At 38.5% G+C, this 23091-nt stretch overlaps 1 protein-coding gene across 1 annotated transcript in view; it reads left to right on the forward strand.

Moving 5' to 3' along the window:
- Positions 1 to 22893: 22893 nt before the first annotated feature.
- The window catches only part of LOC136827577 (uncharacterized), a 25073-nt gene continuing 24875 nt past the window's right edge, over positions 22894 to 23091 (forward strand). Inside the window, exon 1 of the mRNA XM_067085066.1 lies at positions 22894 to 23018. The gene's annotated coding sequence lies outside the window, so the exon portion shown is untranslated. The remainder of the gene's footprint in view (positions 23019 to 23091) is intronic.

Here is a 23091-nt window from a genome sequence, read left to right on the forward strand (position 1 = left end):
AACCGGCTTGAGCACAGACCTTCCCGCCGAATGCTTCTTGTAGATGCTATCACTAGAAGGATCCCTTCTCCAGAAGCTATGGACCACTTACACTCACATTTGACTCACCTCAGTCCTAACAAATGATTCCTCCTATCTCCCTTCTTGTTTATGTAGCTTCATAATGTCACGTAAGATCTTAAAATTGACCAGAAGAGACGAATTGAAGATCTGATAAGTTAGTAGTTTTACATGAGTGTCTTTTCTTACATGGGCTAATGTTTGTTTTATATAAAGATTATTCACACGTACATACATACATACGTGTATATATGTATACATATATATAGATACACTTTTACAGAGAGAGAGAGAGAGAGAGAGAGAGAGAGAGAGAGAGAGAGAGAGAGAGAGAGAGAGAGAGAGAGAGACAAAAATATAAAGGCAAAACGGTAAAAAAAAAAAAATTAAGATCGGAAAAGGGAATTAAATGGAATTCCTTGGAAGGAATGCTTGTAGTTTTTCTTCTTCTTTCCTTTTACTGAACATGAATCATGGACTCTACAACGGCAACGCCTGTGTTGAGGCATGTATATCCATAATGCCTTTAGAAAGCAGCGTTTCTTTGACACAGTTTTTCTACGCTACGCCCAACAAGTTCCGTAGGATTCTGGTTGATTTGGGGAATCGCAATAAATAGTATCATGAGTTGTAATGATTACTTTTGATGCATCTGTATATTATGATTTTATTCCTATTTCTTAATGTAAATCACTTACAGCTAAAACCCTATTCCGGCGACGCTATATTCCATAAAGAACTCAATCAAACAATCGCTTCTAAAGCGAGGCGTACGATTGGAAAGCTGGGAAGTTTAATAAAGAAGAAAGAAAAAACTGATTAAAAGAATCTCCTCTACCTGATTATTTGCTTTTTTGAGGGTGGGTTGTGGGGGGGGGGGCGGTTGTGCAAAATGGAAGCGCTGACTATACAAGTTCTTGGCACCAGTTGCAAGGCCAATTTCAAAGTCAGGTTTTGAGGCAGGTTACAACTAGCTGCAGACGGGAAAATGGAGCCAGATCCTGGGTACGTTTTAGCCAGGTGGACGCAGTAAGATATTCTTCCCTTCGCCCACGCTATGCAGACCTAATAGAGGAGACGAAGGCCCTGAGATTGTATCTTTGCCAAGATGGATGTCGCCACTTGACATGGTGAAGGAAAGCTTGTACCTATTTCTCTCTCTCTCTCTCTCTCCCGATCTTCTGTTCCATATCCTCCTCCTTCTCCTCCGTCTCGTCCTCCTCCTCCTCCTCCTCCACCTCCTCCTCCTCCTCCTCCACCTACTCCTCCCTTTCCTTCCTCTCCTTCTTCTGCTAAGACCTTTTAGGCGCATCTGAAATTTTCCAATCCCTTCAGTATAAATCCGAGAACGAGAGCTTGGAATAACGTAGTAAACCTACAATCTTCCGATTACGTCACTTTAAAACAAAGTTTTAACTATAACTGCAAATTAACACTGATAGCTCATACGAAATTCAGCAAATGACTTCTCCACCCCAGCCATCTTCTAGGGGCCGAGCCTTAATCAATTTCAAATCTCTCCTTGGATTATATGTTTAGTGATTGTTTTAAGTGGTCGTTGCTTATCCGTTGGGAAAATTTCTCTCTCCTTCTCTCTTGAGTAACAAGGAGAAAATGACGAGAGTTAACTATACGTGCAAGAATGCCTTTACATTCAAAAATGCTTTTCGGAATTCATAGTAGTGGGACTACGTGCGGATCTGCAGCAATAGAATTAAGGAGTAGGCTTGCCTTAACACCCGTCTTGCCGGAGGCCTCCTCACCTTACCTGAGACTGAGAGAGAGAGAGAGAGAGAGAGAGAGAGAGAGAGAGAGAGAGAGAGAGAGAGAGAGAGGGGTAAGTAGATGGTGTAGGTGGACTCGAAGATGAAACTCTGACGTAAGTGATGGAGGAGCCTGGAAAATTTATTAGTTCAGTTCGGCACCAAAAACGACGTTTTTGAGCTTTTTCCAAAAGTTTGCGACTTAAACTAAAAATTCTAAATCGGACGTAGGCATTGAGCATCAAATTATTCTAAATCATAATCGCTTTTTCTGAATGTGGTAGGTAATGTCGAGGACATCTGGCAAGGGACATGAATTAGCTGGAAGCATCTGGTCTCTTCAGACTGTCACAGACTTGAGTATGTTATTGCCGAGCTCCTGAATATGTCAGTTTAAACAATTAACTGAAGTCTGTAGACCCATAATCTAAATATAGGGTAACGGAGTGCGCTGATGACTCTTGAGGGCACATTTTTTCGAGCATTTAAAAAACAAAAAACAAAAACCTTAGTAAATGTCGCATGATGAAGAACAAAATGGGAGGTTGAATGTCAGTTTAAACAATTAACTAAAGTCTGTAGACCCATAATCTAAATATAGGGTAACGGAGTGCGCTGATGACTCTTGAAGGCACATTATTTAGAGGATTTAAAAAACAAAAACCCTGGGAGGTGTCGCATGATGAAGAACAATACGGGAGGTTGAATATGTCAGTTTAAACAATTAACTAAAGTCTGTAGACCCATAATCCCTGATGACTCTGAAGGCAAATTATTTAGAGGATTTAAAAACAAAAACTGGGAGTGCGCATGATGAAGAACAATACGGGAGGTTGACAGTTTAAACAATTTAAAGGACCCACTAAATATTTTGCGCTGATGCATTTGAAAAAACAAAAACAAAAACCTTAGTAAATGTCGCATGATGAAGAACAAAGCGGGCATGTCATAACCCCAAGTTCCTACAACCAGTGTCCTAAAGACCTGCGAAGTTATTTATTCATTTTCATTAAAATTTCAAAAAGGTAATATTAACAGACTTCAATTAAAAGTCAATTTGTCGGTAGAGTGATTCTGGCGAATCAAAAGGTGGTAATTAAGTTTCAAAGAGCAAAAGTAATTCAGAGAAAAAACTCGTCGCTGCACTCGGAGAGATTCTTGAAATTATTATACGCAGACCCAATCAAGTTTTCTATATATACTTTTTTTAAAGGCTGCAAATAAGTTTTGCGTCCCCAAAGTTTAGTTGCGCAAGGAATGCTCATATTTTACATATCTTAGACTACGTGTTGCAATTATTATCGTTACTATTATCATCGACAGTGGCAATTTGGGAATAGCTTTCTTTGAAACTAATTCCTTCAGTAGATTCGAATAAATGCAACAATGAAAATTACAGAGATAAAACTAAATATATGAAATCAATAATACGTATGACACCGATTACTAAATGAAAATAAGAAAAAGTCCCACGAAGTACCTGCAACCAAGGGAACCCAGTACTACGGCTGCCGAGGGATAGGTTCGAGAACAATAAGCGGCAGTTGGGATCACCCAGAAACAAAGAAAGGGCGATAAAGTGACCCCTGTCAAATCAAATTAGACCATCGCTGAAATTATTAATAGATTTGAGAAGCCAGGATTCATTTGACAAGAGAAGAAGAAGAAGAAGAAGAAGAAGAAGAAGAAGAAGAAGAAGAAGAAGAAGAAGAAGAAGAAGAAGAAAAAAAAAGAAGAAGAAGAAGATTGTTTAATAAATCAACCTGCCATACCTAATCTACGCCTAAACAAACTGGGATCAACAGTAATACAGGAATGTTCAACATCTTGTTACGATACAGAGGCCCCTGTCAATCAAATTAGACCATCGCTGAAATTATTAATAGGTTTGAGAAGCCAGGATTCATTTGACAGAAGAAGAAGAAGAAGAAGAAGAAGAAGAAGAAGAAGAAGAAGAAGAAGAAGAAGAAGAAGATTGTTTAATAAATCAACCTGCCATACCTAATCTACGCCTAAACAAACTGGGATCAACTGAGGAATGTTCAACATCCTGCTACGATACAGAGAATGTCAATCAAATTAGACCATCTGAAATTAGTAATAGGTTTGAGAAGCCAGGATTCATTTGACAGAAGAAGAAGAAGAAGAAGAAGAAGAAGAAGACTGCTAAGTAAATCAACCTGCGATACCTAATCTACGCCTAAACAAACTGGGATCAACTGTAATACGGGAATGTTCAACATCCTGCTACGGGAAACGCTTGCATTCAGAATCCCTAACTATCTGTAGAATTAGAGAGTCGTCTAGATGAAATGAGGTGGGTCAACATTGATATGCATATGAAGACTAGGTTACATACTTCCATTACTGAGAAGCTAGGAAAGCCGAGATGAGCTGTGGCCCGTCACCAGCCATTGGAATGCTTATGTTTACATGTTGCTACAGTTGAGGACCGGTTTATCGAAAGGCTTTATGTCAACAATATTTCTGAGATCCAGACTGTCGTGATGACAGCATACCTCCAGGTTATGTTACCCATGATGTTACCCGTTCTGTGAAAAGTGATGGAAAGTCCTCCGTAATTACATCTGAAAAATGATAGTGGATTTCATCATTTAAATTACGTTAGAAAACCTGTCAGTTACTTTCATCGTTTGCGCTGTTAAAAAGATGCAAGTCTCTCGAGTTGATTTGCGTTAATTTAACCATCGTCATAGCACCGCAGTGCCGTGACTCAGGATTTCCGTTCAAACGAAACATTTCTTCATAAAAAAATATTATCTGAAAAATTTATCATTTTACGCTATGAACCACTAAAAAAAAAACATGTTTTCAGATGGATTAAACTCCTTTAATTCATATCTATTAGTTCTTATGGATAAATAGCTCAAGCCAGCAAGTAATTCAAAATTGTTTCATGATTTCGTTCTTGTAATGGAGTTATATTTTCGTGGATTTTTTCGATTTTGTTTTTACGGGCCAAAATATTAAATATCTGAATTTAATAACGTGCTAAGTTGACAAGAAACAGGACAATGACTGATAAACTTAACGGAAAGCAAAATACGCTCAGAAAAAGTAAAAGTGAATAACAAACCTCTTTAATCAAAAAGTATTTATAAGAGCTCAAACAAACTCACTCACTCTCTCATATACGCTACTCTTGGATTTGCCTTCTATAATACCCTCATTCTCTTTCTCATTCATCTTCTTGAGAAAATTTGCGCAAGACTCGGAAGGCCCAGTCAAAAGCTCTTGGTAACAGCAGAGTCGGATAAAAACGGGTCACATACCAAATAAGCTTTGGCGACTAGGATATATCTATACGAGTATATATGTGTTTGTGTGTGTGTACTTTTGTACTTCTCTTTTATTTGGGTTTGCTTCAAGATGGGATAGACGCTTGTGTGTTCTAAAATAGGTTAGAGAAAGATTTTATTGAAAATAGGCAATTTCTCAGGATAAGCTATACAGCTTTGGCAGATTACAGGCTTTTCTAAACTCGTAAAAATCAACTGCTTTCCTGAAAACCCATTTTCTTTGATGGTATATCTCATCTTCATAGTGAAATGCAGAAATCTGTAGATTGTTAAAACCCTGGTTAATAAATTTATTAACTAACGAATGCACTAGCGTGAGAGGGTCTTACATTTCTGCTAGGCCCATGGGACAGGGAACCTAGTGGCCTAATCTTGTCTAGGCAGGGAGAAAAGCCCCCCAAAAAAAGTCTGCTCTTGTTTTCAGGAAGAACAAAAACGCTGTCCAAAATTGAAACGTTATAAATCAATAGATACGATAATCTCATTAACAAATATATATTACAGCTCTTACAAGGAGTTATCTGACTCTCTGTTACCTATCAGATCTCTTATTAAGGCAGACGCTGAGTTCGAGGCTCGAAGCCAGAAAGACTGACGTCTTCATTTCGCTTCTTGTTCGTTGCCTAAAACTTTATCAGATCGAGAAGTAGACATTCTTTGCATGACACTTGGATTTCCACAGATCGAGAAAACGTGGCCTAGTCGATTTCTTTCATAACTCGATGAGAATTTGAACGCTTGACCCTCGAAGCAAGAATACTGCTTGAGCCTCAAGAGTTGAGTGTCTTCTGCTCTAATGGGAAAGGTGAGACTAGGTCTCCTTGTTATCTCTCGTTGCTAGTCTGGATCGTGGAGAAAGAAAGAGGAATAGAGAGGACTTTTTTTTATTTGCTATTTCTATATGAACAGATGACTCAAATTCATCACCTCTGGCGTGACTGTTTTTTTTTTCTGAATGGTGCAATATCCACAGCTGAGTTATTCGTTTCTCGACCAAAGGAGGTTACATTAAATCAATCGAAAAACAAGTCAGTTGTTTATGAGTTTTGTTATGGATTGAAAAAATTAATAGGATTAGTAGTATGATTGCCATCGCCATTGCTAAAATTATACGGTTTCACGCACACACACACAAACGAGAGAGAGAGAGAGAGAGAGAGAGAGAGAGATAATCGAAAAACGTTTTCGCATTGGTTTCATTTGCATATGCAAAGGTCAATTATATACTTAAACTCCGGAGAGGAAAGAATTCATAAGATTCTAAATTCTAACAGAAATTTTCGGAAATGTCCCGATTTCTAGAATACAAACTGTAAAGAACATACTTGAAATAGACTAAATCCCTCTGCTGTAAAAGAAACTTTTAGTTTTCTAAGGACTAAATGATTAGGGAGGCTTGGCTCAACTCTCATCAAGCAAGAAAATTTATGACCGTTCCACAACCGCTCATAGAGGTGCCACAAGACTTCTCCGCCCGAAGCCTGTACTGTAGGCAAATTGTAATATACGTATTTTGCATTCGTAGTCGGTATTAGCGGCTCGAAGCACTACAGTTTATCCAGCTTGAAGGAAGGACCCTTCAATGTCAGTGAGGCCTTCTTAAAATCTTTCTGTCTTCGATGAATACTATAATGGTCCTTTTTTGTTTTTTACTTTCACGTTTAAATTACGGAAACTATTTGGTGAATTATGATAGGAGAGCTGGTCCTAAGAATCCCTTAAGCTTGACAATACTCAAATATTAAGTACTTGAGGTTTTTGGAGAATTGGTGGTTCTCCTCTGTGTACATAAGCTAATAGATTGATTAGTCAGTAATCAGCAACTCTAAGCAATTCTAAGCAATTCTGCTTAGGACAGGGAACCAAGATATAGGACGGTGGTGGTAGGTAGGTTAAGTGAGGAAGTTCGCTGTGCAAACCAGGTCGAGCACTGCTAAACCAAGGAAAGTGAAAATAAAGTTCGTTAAGAAAGGAAAGATAAGGGGACACTCATTGAATCTTTGTCCTGTGACACCATCTTCCATTAATCTAGCAACGCTAGGCCTAGCTCTGATCGCTATGAACAGAAAACGAGCTCCGTCTGGTCCTGCGTCTGATCAGGAACCCTACAATGCCACGGAGACGGAGAGTCGTTCTTATCGTACATCTGGAAACCAGAACCTTTATAAAGTTTGGCCAGCTACGACGTGTAGAGAACAGAATCGCATTCCCCAAAACATAAACGAGCCCATTATCATCACGAGGAACGCTGCTCAACGTCTGTAACAGGAAGCGCCACATGAATATCAAAATCCCATTAGCATAAATATGCTGCGAATTCAGTTCACAGAAATCACTCTTTGTAAGATACAGGTCTGTTGACAGGGTTCAGGAATGTCATGCTGCAAGGGGTGGTGATGAATGAAGCTCTTTCGACAATATTGGGATAATATAATACTACAATGCAAAGTGTACATAAATGGAAATATTATTTGTGATGATATTATGCTTCACAAGGTTAGAGAATGGTATGAGAAAAAGGTACGAATTTAATTGTATTATTTTTATAGCTCCCATGCCATCTCCCGTGAATATAGAGTGTCAAGATTCGTTAACGAGAGAGAGAGAGAGAGAGAGAGAGAGAGAGAGAGAGAGAGAGAGAGAGAGAGAGAGAGAGAGAAAGAGAGAGAGAGAGAGAGACTCTATGAAGACGAAAAAGTTTAATTGTTGATAGCACCATCGTATCCTCTAAATGCCTTGGTTATCTACTTTTGCATTATTAATTTGCGCTGTTGACCTTCCCAAGGACAAAACGGGGCTTCGACACACACACACACACACACACACATATATATATATATATATATATATATATATATATATATATATATATATATATACTGTATATATATATACTGTATATATATATCATTAAATGTTGGTCAACATGTAGTGTCTATTGTTACCAATTAGTGAAACATCTGTCGGCAGAAGACTTTAAACTGAACGGCTAAGAAACAATAACTGGCTTTTTCAACAAACTTGCTGAAAACAGATAAGGGAAAGTTCAAAATAATAGACACTGTACGTGAACTAGCATTAAGTAAGAATTACTTGTGAGTCAGACTGCTCAAAGAGCGTGTATGTATATATATATGTATATACATACACACACACATATACATATATATATACATATATATACTGTATATATACATACAAAGTGAATGTTCGTACATTTGTTTGGCTTCTATAGAATTCCGAACCGCTTGACAGACTCAGACAAAATTTTGCACACGGCCTCTATATCACCCCAGAAAGGTTTTTAACTCAAAATCAAACCCATACCCCAATGACAGACATAAAACACGTACAAACCAAATGAAATTTTCGTTTTTAAGTCACCTTTTCCTTATGTGTTCAGGGTTTATTCTCATTTTTTACCAGATGCTCCACCTTTTCTTCCTGCACTGCCAGGAGTACGGTTAACCTACAACACTAAATCCCCTATAACATCAATTTTTGATCAGAATTTACATGAATTTTGATCATATAATCTATGATAATCATTAATATAAGTGTTAAACATATACCTCATTGCTTAGCTGCATTGCTAAATTAAATATTTTTGGCCTTGTTACAAAACATATTTCATAGCAATAAAGCAATGAACCCAAACCAGCAGCTCCAAATTTTTTTTTTTAGCTGTCGTCCTCATTCGCGCATGCATAGTAGCCGCTAGACAACACGACGTGCAAGATGTACGATGACAGTACATCCTTTTTCTTTATTAGTTAAAATGCGAATTTTCCCATTAATTCGACTGAATAAAGAGCCATCAAAGATTGGTTGCTTACACCGAATCATGAAGCAGCAGAAGTCAATCAAACGATGTCTCGATTGACACATCAAATGCAGACAACAATAGTGTAACCGCTTTAGGTCTCCATCTAATTAAGGTAATTTAAATCTATTTAAAATCATTTTAATAAATGCAAAAAGTGATTGTGATTAACTTGATAAGGATGTTTATGGGAAATGATCTTTAGACTGTGAAGGAAAGTATATATCTTTTATATACGTTAGATTTTACCGAAGGTTGAATGAATTTAAAATTTAGGAGAGCGTGGAAGTCAGCGAAGTGAATGTGGCAACACAGGATCCGTCTGTTGTTGCACGAGAGCCAGACCTTCTCCCCTCCCACAAACACGCACACACACAAACACACGGACACACCTAAGTGCGAATTGTAGAATACAATATTTTTTATTTATTGTCTTTGTCCAGTGGAGGTGCTTTTTGTTCTCTTCTGATAGAGGAACGTAACTTCCCCTCCCCCTTCCCTTCTTTTTCCCTCTCCTCCCCTTCCCATTTCCCATACTCCTCCCTTCCCCTTCCTCTTCCCCTACCCCTCCCTCTCCTTCACTTCCCTCTTCCCTCCCCCCCACCCATAGACTGTCATTCAAAGTTTTCCCAGGCAGCGACGGGTTGGTCAGCTTAGTATACATATATACATATATATGTATATATGTATACTAGTTGATGAACCCGTCGCTGCCTGGGAAAACTCTGAATGACAGTCTATATATATATATATATATATATATATATATATATATATATATATATATATATATATATATATATATATATATATATATATATATATATATATATATATAAAGGTCTTGCAGTGGAATTTTTATTAATGAACTTTAAACTTACTTGTAGTTTGCCACACTGTACCTTGTCAAAAAACTTTGTTTATTAATCAACCCTAATCAGTGTCATTATAGCACCTGGGAAAAACCGTCGCTAATACTGAAAATCAAAATTATGAAAACAACACATAAATATGATTAACTATTCACAAATAACGCAACAACCCAAGAATAACAACCTCATAACAAGGATAACACCTGTACCAGAATAGAACCCTTTGTTGATACTAATAACAATATTAAGGCAACCAGCCAATAGCATATGGGAATGAATATCTCGAGTACTTACAACGTTTACCACAATTCAGAAGTAACTACCTGCTTAAACACAGACCAGTGAATCTAACTGTACGACGAGGTTTATGCTTCCACAGTTAACCAAACGAAAGGATACCAAACTCAGAGGTAGAGAAGACGAAACTTACACTGAATAAAAAGAAAGACCACTCCTGTCACCAGAGGTCTTACAAAGAAACTTTACTCCATGAAAAACTTAAGAATTAGAATTATTATATATCACAATTATAATTACATTTACAAATAACATTTTACATGTCAATATATATATATATATATATATATATATATATATATATATATATATATATATATATATATTACTTAAAGGACCTCATTCAAAGTGGATGGTATCTAACGGAGATTTTTATTCAGAAAAAGTTACAAGCTTTCTTGGACAAACAGTCCACATTACCAAGTATCCGTATAATGTGGACTGTCTGTCCAAGAAAGCTTGTAACTTTTTCTGAATAATAAAAACTCCGTTAGATACCATCCAGTTTGAATGAGGTCCTTTAGTAATTCTACTAATGCACAGAACAAATGTGTATGTGATAAAGCTAATATATATATATATATATATATATATATATATATATATATATATATATATATATATATATGTATGTGTGTGTGTGTGTGTGTGTGTGTGTGTGTGTGTGTGTGTATGTATGAAAGCCTAAAAATTTAGCTGGAATTAATGACGACGTTAAGAGACAGCAAACCTCCGTCAAAAAAGCAGTGAGCCTCCCAGAAGATCGCCCCTCCCAAGCAGGCACATTCCTATATCTCGCAAAAGCTGATCCCTTGCTTGTCAATCAAGAGGTCCAGCTCTTGCAAATTTTCTAAAGATTCCACACACTCTTTTTGTATAATCATGCTAAGAAACAGATCAACAAACAAATATACAAGCTGAACCAGTAACACAACCTTTTTTGAGGTAGTAATGATCGTGATAAATAGAGGAAATTGGAAAGGCAAAGGATATTTCCCGATGACCACTTTTAAAAACTCGGAAAAATGATTTGCCTTGATAGATCAGAGAGATGTCTGCTTCTGTGAACAAGTACTTTACATCTATCTGGGTCCACGAGGAGCACTTATTTTGGTCTATTACCTTCCTTTTTGCCCCCCTAGTTGATGATCATTAAGATTATGTCCGAAAGACATAAAGATCAGATATAAACCACGAATTCAAAGATCGTACAAAGTCCCACAAGAAGTAAAAGGGGAAAAAATATGTGTTGGTCACACAAAGTCCAAAGGCCAATACATACATTATAAAATAATTGACCGAATCACGACATATTCATAAAACGCTTCCCATACAAAATACCCAGTTGGTTTTTCTATCGAAACTGATTGCCCTCTAACGGCAAACAACAAATTTCTGGCAATATTGTATTTAGAAAGACGTTGTGGGTAACTGACTCTAGAAACAGGGTTCTTTATGACAAGGAAAAAATCCCATGCAGCAACGGACATGGAAAAATTCATGGTATGCCTGCTGACCTGAGTTTATGTAAATTAGGCGCATAGTATTACAGTCAGTCGACCGTAGAGCCATTCCTAAAAGTACAAAGGAACTCTTAATGATGATGACAATAGTCACAAAAAAGATGAGCGTAAAATAAGACGATTTTCTCGAGTGTAATTCTCGACGCATTGCTAAAATTCCTACGTGGACAAAATGTTCATATCAGGTTCCTGTTTGATCTGCTGACAACTGTACCAATCTGGTTCGCTGGCGTTGAACTGATTAAAACTCCTTCGTGGACCCTAGGGCGCTTTACTTTACTGTTTTTTTGTGTAAAAGTTTGACGTCTTTAAAATGTATTCTGAGTTTAAAATACCAGTGTATTGTTTCTATCGTTACCATTAACGGCTCTTTTGTGTTCCCGATATGTTTTTCGGGATTTCTTCCGGTCTCCCCCACGTCAGCCAAATTGCAATTTTTACAGCCGACAACGTGTATCCCAGCATCATCTTGGGGATAAAAGGTATAGATCTATTTTTTTATTTTGCGAATACCACCCGTAAATCCATTTGCAAAAACAGGACGAAGCCGGGGCAGGCGCTAGCAGCGCGTCACAATTGCAATCTGGCTCACGTGGGGAGACCGGGAGATTGGGAGTTTAACCACAGAACGAATTTTCAACAGCAATTTTTATACCAAAGAAATGATGTACAGCGCCGTAGTTTTGTGGAAGGGGTTTTAATTAATTCACCACCAATGGTAGCTGAAAACAAACCTCTTAATAGTTTAGATACTACAAGTGCCAGCCGCTTAATTAGAAAAACCAAGCTCTCCAGAGTCATCAGAGAAGCTGACAATCTTCAACAGCAATTTTTATAGCAAAGAATTAATGCACAACATCGTAGGTTTGTGGAAGGGGTTTTAATTAATTCACCACCAATGGTAGCTGGAAGCAAACCTCTTAATAGTTTAGATACTACAAGTGCCAGCTGCTTAATTAGAAAAACCAAGCTCTCCAGAGTCATCAGAGAAGCTGACAATCCAGGCTTCATTCTCTGGACCTGGGAAAGACTAAAATATGACCGCTTTGGTCCACAGATAGAAATAACACTCCCACAGAGCAGTAGATGGGCAGCGTAACTGCAACAAGCTAGATTGGGCCAACTGTAGGCAGATCGAGCAGGAGCTTGATATAAATTTTCTGTTTGTGTAGGAATTTTGATTTAGTTTTATTCCTCTGACGATGAGGACAGTAGTTCCCGTAAAGCTTAAGGATTTTCAGTGTATTTTTGGCAATACATCAAAAACTGCACTTGAGAAAAGGGTCTCATTTTATCCTCATCCTAAAAGAACGTTACTCTTCTTGATTTCTTCAATCACCAAAAAAATAAATAAATAAAAATAAAACTGTTATTGTAAAACTTACTGGAATCAGCTCAGACTGCTTTTAGTTCATGGAATTTCCATTCCTAGAAACGCACCAAGAACCTACACGAATGAACAATAAACAAGGAGAATAAGCAATCCCAAAAAACAACCATGATGTAAGACATCGAACTTTTACAATCTTTAAAAAGATGTAGAAATAAAAAAATGGGAAACCACGCGTCCGACGCGTTTCTCCATAGAAGTCGAACTTCGCTTCCCAACAACCTTGAGGGAGTGTTGCTTTGCGAAAACACCTGTGCTGGATTTTACGGCCGTAGTTTCTACTCCAGCCATTTTCTCATTCCTCTAATACCTGTTGTTGACCGTCTAATCATTGTTTTCAAACTGCAGACTTTGCCACGACTTGTGTTGAATGGTTACTCCTACCATCTCTTTGTGTTCCTTTTCCTTGCGGCTAATCCACAGTATCATGAATTCTTTTTTCTTTTCTTCTTTTTTTTTTTTTTTGTCTAAATGCAAGTCGGCGAGATTATTGTAAGGTCTTGGCTGTAGTGGCGTCTTTTATTTACTTTTCAGGTTTTTTACTGAAATACCAACAGGATTAAAAAACATTTAGATAAAAGATAGCATATCTTCAATGACAACTTGGGCGGTGTCTTTTACATATGAACGTTCACAGATAGAAACCACTTTTATAAACAGATCAGTTCCTCGTTGGACGAGTGCACTCTGCTGGGCCCGCGTTCGAGTCTCCGGCTGGCCAATGAAGAATTGGAGGAATTTATTTCTGGTGACAGAAATTCATTTCTCGGTATAATGTGGTTCGGATTCCACAATAAGCTGTAGGTCCCGTTGCTAGGTAACCAATTGGTTCTTAACCACGTAAAATAAGTCTAATCCTTCGGGCCAGCCCTAGGAGAGCTGTTAATCAGCTCAGTGGTCTGGTTAAACTAAGGTATATTTAACTTATAAACAGATCAATAGTAGGTAATGGCCGTGTCAAGATACAGATTGATTGAGGTATTGAACATGTGTTAATCACGGCCTCATATGAGCACAGCAAAGTCCTTAGTCATACATCTAATGAAATAAAACAAAACGTGGATGAAATACCTCTGAAATGGGAGTTAATGTCAGTAGCAGTAAGAGTAGTAGTTCTAACTAAAGAAATTGTAAGGCTGTTAGAAAGGTTAAGGGCAACATTTAACATCACCTCGTTTTTATTCTAACTTTGCAAATTTCCCACAGAAACGAAAAAATGGAACTTCAAAGACTCGCAAACACAGATTCCCTGACTCACCCTTGAGACTCCGAGACTGAAATCGGCAATGAACAAAACTGTGCATTCGTAGCCGTGGGAAACTGGATGAGAGCAGTTCTTTAACCTCAGCCCGTGGCTTACATCATGAGAAGTTTCAGGTCATGATGTAACAGCCAAGTTTACATAATTCCGAGCCACTTCCTATTCACCTTTTGCCTGCTTGCTTTGGTTGTTCTGCCTTAGCTTGCTTGTTGGATACTGGAAGACAGATACGCACCTACCTATTTGTCTACGCTGATATATGGCCTAATGAATGCGTTAATGATTGCTTTTAATGGCAGTATATACGGGTTTTGACTGCAGTGCACACTTTATCATTCTAATCATTTCTTGACATATCTTATAGCAAATTAAAAACTTAACTGAACTAGCTAACTTTATGCACCTAATTTTCTCTCTTTCTCTCTCTCTCTCTCTCTCTCACACACACACACACACACACGTGCGCATGCAAGTTCAAGCAATTCAAACCCATCCCATCACCTTCGTCTATATTCAGAGTGAGGGTGTGCGCTGAATGCTAGCCAGGAATGCCGACACTTACAGCTCTGGAACCCCAAGGTAAAAAAAGAGAAGATTTCTATAGTCCTTCATATTTCCCACTTCCTCATTTGCAGGTCTCGATTTCGGGGTTCCATAGTAGCTTTCTTTTTTTTTTTTTAGCAGATCTCCTACGCTTTCTAGTGACGTCTGATGGTGAGAGTCCCGCACTCCACGTGTTGGTCTAAATTCGGCATGTTGTGAGTCGTCCTATTCAGGCCGTAGCATGGTGCTATCAGCTTTCCCAGGGGGAAATGCATCTTGTTATGCCTTCCAAGGGCATTGCAAGCCGCTATCATTCCTCCGAGGGCATGTCGCTTGCGGTCTTCCTAGGGCATTACATGTTACCCTCAGCCTTCCAGGGGCAATGCAGGCTTCTCCAGCCTTCCAAGAATACTGCTCGTTGATGTCAGCCTTCCAAGGACAGGGAGAGTTACTGGAAGCTAGCAACCTTCCAGTAGACTGCACGTTCCCATCAGCTTTTCAATTCAGATCCATTCGACCTTTGGGTCTTAGAACCTTCTTTTTTTTAATTATGGTTTATCATATCTTCCTCTTCATCAGCATACTTTCCTGAGTTTCTATAAGCAAGGGCATTAAAGAGGGGGGATATGGAGAAAATAGCCGAGGAGAAATCCCCCCGTAAAGGCGTGCTAATGTTTATTTATAAGACAAGTCATTTCCTCCGGGGATCGTAAAGCAGCCTTACAAGAAGTATATGAAGGCACTCTGTGCTTGTGGAAGCAGACGGCGGGGCAATGAACGATGTGGGTCCTCGATGAATGCAAATTGGTTCTTCTCGCCTATGGATAAGGGCCTCTCGATGGCAACAGCCAGGCTGGTGGGTATTTTTGGCTTCCTTTGCTTATTATTTCAGGAGATTTTGACTTTCCTTTCTGTCTATGGAAACAACTAGGGAAGTTGATCGTTTCTCGTCCTATCTCCAGTTTTTGACGAATTGCTAACTTTTGCTCATTGTAAGGGACCTTCTGAAAGCGGCGGCACTGAGGATAGGATCATTTTTTCGTCATCTATTCTTTTGGTTTCATTTCGATGACTCGGTCTAATGTCTCCGTAATAATAAAATTGGCAATTTGATAAGCGCATAATAAGACCACCCGCTGCTCGATCCCCGGGTTACATTGGTTTTTCATTTACTTATTTATTATTGTCTTTTTTGAACTGACGTGAAATATCCGCCGACTAAATCTTAGGAGCCTTTGTCTTGTCTAAAAACTGACAAGTGTTGAGGAAGTAAATTATCACTATATTTTTTCAAATATTCTCTCATTGCAACGAATATTCAATTATATGTCATCCGAGCATCTGTACCTTGTATAGAGTTACCAATTAACGATACAACGAAATCAAATTCTGCGTTAAAAAAAGGACTGTAGAGTGATATTTAATAGGTACCGGCCTCGTCGCGTCACGCACACCCGAGATCGAATCCACAGAGGGGAAACGAGTTACGCCAGTTTCGTGAAAAAACCTGTTTATGAGAGGAAATTAATTACGTATCTGGTGGTCAGTCGACGATGGTTGGTTGCAGCCATGGAGGAGAAGGGTCTTGGCTTAGCAAGTTCATCCAAAAGAGATTTTCTAAGAGCTCCTCCGTCTGCGGGGAGAAAGGATGTGGACCTTTGAGAGAATTGTGGAGAAATTATACTTTAACACACTGATAAATATTCATTTACAATATACTGAAAGTGCTTGCTCTCAAAAATATAAATATATTATCGTCAGCAAATATAAGAAGACAGAGATCAGTTATTATTCTTACAGTATATTTTACTATGAGTCTTTTCGCCTTTCGGAATGAGGCTGCCAGCCCCATGTCCTTTCCCACTCTGCTTACAGTCTACCTCAGTCGACTAACTGCCAGATACATGATTCACTGCTTCGATCAATCCAAGTCCCGTTAGTTTGCAGAAGTGGATACAATCAATCACACCAAGATAATGAGGTGTCTGCACGTAATTATATATATATATATATATATATATATATATATATATATATATATATATATATATATATATATATATATATATATATATATATATATATATATATATATATATATATATATAAATTATATACATATATATATGCATGTGTGTATCTATATGTGCAGCACGTATCCTGCGAGAAACCTAGTACCACGCTGCAACACCGTAACCTAATAACTATCCAGTGAGCTGGTTTTTAGATGTAGAAAGTTGCAGCCTGGATTTTTTTTTTTCCAGATGTCGGTGCTTTTGTTATTGTCTGGAACCCTATAATGCAGATAACCTAAAAATGTAGCAGCAACTATATTTCAACATAAGTTCTTCAACTTTTTAGAATTTGGAAATGATGAGAATGAGAAATTGCCCCACGTTTATTTATAGAAACATTCTGATTCCGCAAATGACTAGTTATCTTGCTTGAATAATTAATATAGCGCTCTCAGGTGCTGTAAAAGAATAAACCTTAACATGGCGGTCTCATATGCATAAGAAGAACCAGTGTGACGATCGGAGAAACTATAAACATGTCGTAAATGTGTCATGAACATTAAACGAAGCTCTGGAAAAACTTAGCCCAGAACAGAAAGGATGATTCAGAAACATTTTGGTATTTGAGTGTACAAAATGTTTTTGGTCACAGGTAAACTAGAAGTAACCAAAAGTAAAACACACTTGCCTCAAATTGCAGACAAGATATTATAATAGACATGCTGAATGCATAAATATCCTTCAATTAGTCTAAAACTCTCAAAGCAAGAGAATCCAGTCATGGTTTCTCAGCGGTGTCCAAATGAGTTCGTTGCGACTTTGAGGCTCATAAAAAATGCTGCCTCCTCCTCTGTAGTCTGTCTCTGAAGACCAATCACAGTAACGCAATTATGGGGAATTTCCATAACAGTTTGCCAAAGCAGAATTAATACCATGAATACATGGTCATTATCAAGTACCTAAACTTCCAATAAGCCGAGACCTTGGCTCCAGAAAGTCATTTGGTACGGACATTTGGTAAGGAATAATTCTTATGATTCGTGTGAAAATATTGTCTGTTGAAATTCAGCAGCATTGACCTTTGACCTTTATATGGACCATTTCCCAAAAGATGATCGTCTGAAGACAAACACCTAATGAATATATACGACAGGTTGCATGATATTTTTTCAGCCGTTCCTGAGGTTATAAATATAATGTTATTACGTACAGACACAGAGAGATAAAAATAGTAAGTATACAATATATGAAATGTGAAATCATTTGAAAATAAATGGTATGCAAAATATAATGTATTTTGAAATATAAAATCTGTTATGAAGTGGAAAAATTCGCTTTATAATGAATATGAGATCTGTGGGTAATATAACACTAAGGTCTACATGAACCGTTCTGTCTGGCGTATGGAGATATTGAGCCTTTCCAATAAAACCATCCAGTCGATTGGTTACTGAAACTATGTTGCTTAAATCGGATCGATATAATCCTCGTTTCATTACCAGTTATTTCTTTTTTACAGCCTGGTCTCGGAATTTTCTTCTCTTCTATTTCACCTGACCCGTAAAACCTTTCTTGTCGAGACATAGTTGAAGACCCCCTTCTTCATTGCTTATACTTTTGCTCGTTTTCTTTTGATCTAGCATAGAAAACGGGCAGTAGATTGTCCGTCCCACTGGAGTTCAATCTTGAGAAAATCTTAGTACCTTCATCATCTAAAATTATCATCTGCGTGTAAATCTTCGCGTAATAGTGAGGGCATGAACTGGCAGGCACATGATAATCTATGCAGTCATACTGAAAGACTGTGAGGAGCAACTATAATCTACTGCCTTTCCACCTGGAGATAATAGAATCAAACGCATTCCTTCTCGCCAGTCTGTCTACACCTGAATACCGCCTTCCTTCGACCACGATGAGCTTATAGGCGTTGATATTAGATACCCAGGACCGGGAGAGAATTAGGAGGTTCACCCACCGATTTTGTAGGTCAATGCGCGAGTTAACTGTCCTGACCGTCGCTCCAGTGGGTTTCATTTTTTTTTTCTTTTTATTTTTCAGCAGACCACTCGGTTGCACTTCTATGGGCTGAGCAAATATAGCAGGAGCTCTCTCTCTCTCTCTCTCTCTCTCTCTCTCTCCTCTTCTTCTTCTTCTTCTTCTGAAGCTATTGGCTGAGCAGATATAGCAAGAGGTCTCTCTCTCTCTCTCTCTCTCTCTCTCTCTCTCTCTCTCTCTCTCTCTCTCTCTCTCTCTCTCCTCTTCTTCTTCTTCTTCTTCTTCTTCTTCTGGAAGCTGTTGGCTGAGCAAATATAGCAAGAGGTCTCTCTCTCTCTCTCTCTCTCTCTCTCTCTCTCTCTCTCTCTCTCTCTCTCTCTCTCTCTCTCTCTTCTTCTTCTTCTTCTTCTTCTTCTTCTTCTTCAGGAAGCTACTGGTTGAGAAAATATAGCAAGAGGTCGGTCTCTCTCTCTCTCTCTCTCTCTCTCTCTCCTCGTCTTCTTCTTCTTCTTCTTCTTCAGGAAGCTACTGGTTGAGAAAATATAGCAAGAGCTCTCTCTCTCTCTCTCTCTCTCTCTCTCTCTTTCTTCTTCTTCTTCTGGAAGCTCATACTATTATTCCACGCCTTCTTTTTTATTCGTTAAAAAAATCTCCTCTCTTCTCGTCATAGCACCAACAAAGACAGCAACCACGAGTAGACATGGCCTCATGAATTTAGCCATAATGCTCTTGGCGTGAGCAAAAGAAATCTCGCAATCCGTCTGACGTTGAATGCCGACGGACTTCCCATCAGTTAACGTCTGTCTCTAAATGAGCAGCAGTTTATTAAATGCTTTCCCACCGTCGGCAGCAGTTTCATTAACGATGTCTTTTGCATCAAGATTTATGTCAGCAGTTTTCCTCTGGTAACTGTATTTGAAGTTTTGACCGGCAAGATGTTGAAGAGTATTCGAACTTTCTCGCTCTTGATATCAACGTGAAATTGTGATTTCTCTGCAAAATATAAAACAGCAAATTTTTCAGTTTTGGTTGTGCAACAATATCTAAAGCACAACCAGGATAGTTCAGTGCACAACCCTCTGACGATATAGGTGAATGAATTTTTATCACATCACCTTGATTTTTTTTAAGCAAACATTTAGCTGCAAATGTTGTTTAATATCCAATTCGCTCTACCTTGATATATATATATATATATATATATATATATATATATATATATATATATATATATATATATATATATATATATATATATATATATACCGAAGGGGAATTATAACTGATCAGTGTTCGAGACACGAGGACCAACAACGTTCATTACGCGTCACTGATCATCGTTAGTTCTCGCGTCAGCGGTTCGACCCCATGAGATGACGAACCACTTATCAGTTATAATTCCCCTTCAGTATATATATATATATATATATATATATATATATATATATATATATATATATATATATATATATATATATATATAGAGAGAGAGAGAGAGAGAGAGAGAGAGAGAGAGAGAGAGAGAGAGAGAGAGAGAGTATTATGCTGTAGTTTACTTGCAAAGTGTGAGTGTGTGTGTGTGTGTGTGTGTGTGTGTGTGTGTGTGTGTGTGTGTGTGTGTGTATCTGCTGTGTATGCATGCGTCCGTGTATGTGGCGCGCATGCGTAATGACGAAGCAATATTCTTCGTTCTTCTGTAGAATAAATATAGAATAAATAAGCGTAGAAAGTACGTGCGCAGTAAGAGAAACTGAGTCATTCGCATTGTTATTCTACGTCCACCCGTTTGATAAACTTCCATTTTTAGATCGGTAATAAGAGGATATTACTGGTCGTAATTATATGAGTGGGCGCCCTCTTGATCGACATAGGTAACGATTTTATATCTTTGGAAACTCTCTCTCTCTCTCTCTCTCTCTCTCTCTCTCTCTCTCTCTCTCTAAGGTTCGGCTGACCAAAGCAGCAATTTACGTACCTAATCGTTAGGTGGCTGTTGCGTATCGCAGCAGGGAGAGAGAATTATAGCTGGGATCACGCTAAAGATAATGGTTATCCATGTCACTTTAAAAAAGTAGAATACCATATCAGTTAATATATATGATTCTTAACATCAGATCTCTCTCTCTCTCTCTCTCTCTCTCTCTCTCTCTCTCTCTCTCTCTCTCTCTCGCTTGCTTTGTGCTATCGCGCTCTTTTGAAGCGAAGATTTAAGCCAGACGGAGAAACTCAGGTAGAAAATTCACTTGGCAGAAAATCTGTTCGTAAAAACATGATGGTGATTCTGGCGACTGAAAGATGAGTGTGGTAAAACTTCAATGGCGACGCTGATGATGTTCGAGGTGACTGAAAGGTACCTGACGTAATTACGTTGATGATAACTGAACCGGTTCGCGATTTAAGCCGTTCCTTGGCAAGGCATGTCGGTTGCTCCTCTGTTATTCCGCTAAATAAAAACTTGATAATAAAACGGAGTTTTCTTCTCAGTAATGTAAATAACTTAGGACTATCTCTCTCTCTCTCTCTCTCTCTCTCTCTCTCTCTCTCTCTCTCTCTCTCTCTCTCTCAGCCATACTTGGCTTTTCGTGAAAATTGTACACATGAAACTTAGGACTCTATGAAACTTTGGGCTCTCTCTCTCTCTCTCTCTCTCTCTCTCTCTCTCTCTCTCTCTCTCTCTCTCTCTCTCTCTCTCTCTCTCTCTCTCGCAGCCATACTTGGCTTTTCGTGAAAATTGGATTCATGAAACGATGTTATCGCCGTTCAGAACGATGACGAACAAGAGTAGAAGAGCCCTTATTCTTTTCTCACCTAAGAATTGTCAAAGGTAAAACAACAATATACACAGTTTATAAAAAATTTTTTCATTTATTTACATCACTTCCATATTGTTACCTTAACATACATCCTTTTCGGAATTATGTGATTTTTGGAATGATTTTTTCTGTATCAATTATCCTATCAAGGTACGTAATTGTAAGATACGCCGATATTTTTGCTAATAAACAGATTACATTAAATGGTCAGTCCAATCATGAAAGTTCCATTTCGCTGTCATAGCAAGCATTGGTTTTCCTCTGTCAAGCATTTGCCGTGGACATCTGTAAAAACTTCACTCAGTGCACTGACTTGTACAAAAAAGGAAAAATTGTACCTTAATGTGTATGTTTTGTGACATCTCCAGCATTCAAAACAAACCTATATAGTTCAAATAACTTTCATTTTATCTGGGTTTTTAAGTTACCAGCCAAATCATGAGTGTCTGTCGCTTCCTACGTAGAATAATTCATATTAAACCTCGATGTGAACTCGAGAGAGAGAGAGAGAGAGAGAGAGAGTGGTGGTGGGGTGAGGAATCCATGGCATTTACCGTGTAAAAAAAAGAAATCTATATTGATATGAAGCTGTTATTTATTGGAACAGAAGACAAATAGACAAATACATAAGGTATGCCCTCGAGCTTAGTGTCAGTGACGTCACTGACAGTGACCTTTAAATTTCAATCCGCGAGGCAGCCGACTTGTTTACGTCTCGCCTCCGGCCGTACAGGGACAAAGAAAGAGGTCTTCATTTCTACCGAGGTATGTAAGCTCGCACGTAACTCCTCGATGTCATTTCCAAGAAGAAGAGTTGATGGGAAGCGTCACTACCTGGAGCAAGGTTGGAGAAGGAGAGCAGGTCAGCAAGACTTTATCAAATCGAGGGAGATGAGAGTCGCGGTGCGTTATTGGTGTGGGGTGGCGTTGGGGAGGCGCGGACGGCTCTAACCAGAATGGGAAAGCACCCTTTGGGTATAATGTGACTTAGCAATACGAACTAGTTGCCAGGTGTCGATAAACCAGCTGAATTTCGAGGACAGTTTGCTCACACAGGCTGACTATGAAGCGATGAAAAAAGAAAACTCCTCATTTCAAACCAATTGAATATCTTTAACGTCAGAATGTGAAATTCGGAATCTGAGAAAATGTATGATATATTTAGTAGTAAATTGGTCATGCCATGACCACCGGACGACGGGAATCGCCTCGTGAATACATCCCAGGTACCTCATGCGGTCTTCCTCATTCGGCATAAGCAGTCCACGACAGTGTCCCGGCGGGAAGAATCGGAGGACAGGAACCAGCTGGATGTGCCGAAAATAACGAGTTCTCGTTTGGAGGTGTTGTTCCTCGCGGTTCTGTTTATTAGTTTGTGTCTTTTGTGCTACACAATTCTCACCTGATCCAGTTTTC

Source organism: Macrobrachium rosenbergii, chromosome 3 (genome assembly GCF_040412425.1).
Source record: "Macrobrachium rosenbergii isolate ZJJX-2024 chromosome 3, ASM4041242v1, whole genome shotgun sequence".
NCBI classification, from domain to species: domain Eukaryota; kingdom Metazoa; phylum Arthropoda; class Malacostraca; order Decapoda; family Palaemonidae; genus Macrobrachium; species Macrobrachium rosenbergii.